This window comes from Sinocyclocheilus anshuiensis, unplaced genomic scaffold (genome assembly GCF_001515605.1).
Source record: "Sinocyclocheilus anshuiensis isolate Anshui unplaced genomic scaffold, SAMN03320099.WGS_v1.1 scaffold532, whole genome shotgun sequence".
Taxonomy (NCBI): domain Eukaryota; kingdom Metazoa; phylum Chordata; class Actinopteri; order Cypriniformes; family Cyprinidae; genus Sinocyclocheilus; species Sinocyclocheilus anshuiensis.
This window is the reverse complement of record NW_015555819.1, coordinates 197,869-198,183: the sequence shown is the minus strand read 5'-3', so window position 1 is coordinate 198,183 and position 315 is coordinate 197,869. Positions and strand designations below refer to the sequence as shown.

Below are 315 nucleotides of genomic sequence, written 5' to 3'. Positions count from 1 at the left end.
TTCCTTCCATAAATATATCAAAACTTCATTTTTGATTAGTAATATGCATTGCTAAGAACTTCATTTGGACAATTTTTAGTTTTTTTGCACCCTCAGATTCCAGATTTTTAAATATTGTCCTATCCTAACAAACCATACATCAATAGAAAGCTTATTTATTCAGCTTTCAGATGATGTATAAATCTCAATTTTCTAAAAAATTACCCTTATGACTGTCACTGGTTTGGTTTTGTGGTCCAGGGTCACATATTTACACATAAATGGATGTGTGTGTAATATATATATATATATATATATATATATATATGAAGAGTT

The 315-nt window shown here is 27.3% G+C and overlaps 1 protein-coding gene across 2 annotated transcripts in view; it reads right to left on the bottom strand.

Annotated features, from left to right (window-relative positions):
• LOC107675295 (F-box only protein 31-like) overlaps positions 1–315 on the bottom strand; it is a 16,729-nt gene that overhangs the window by 14,260 nt on the left and 2,154 nt on the right. The gene's annotated exons all lie outside the window — the stretch shown is intronic.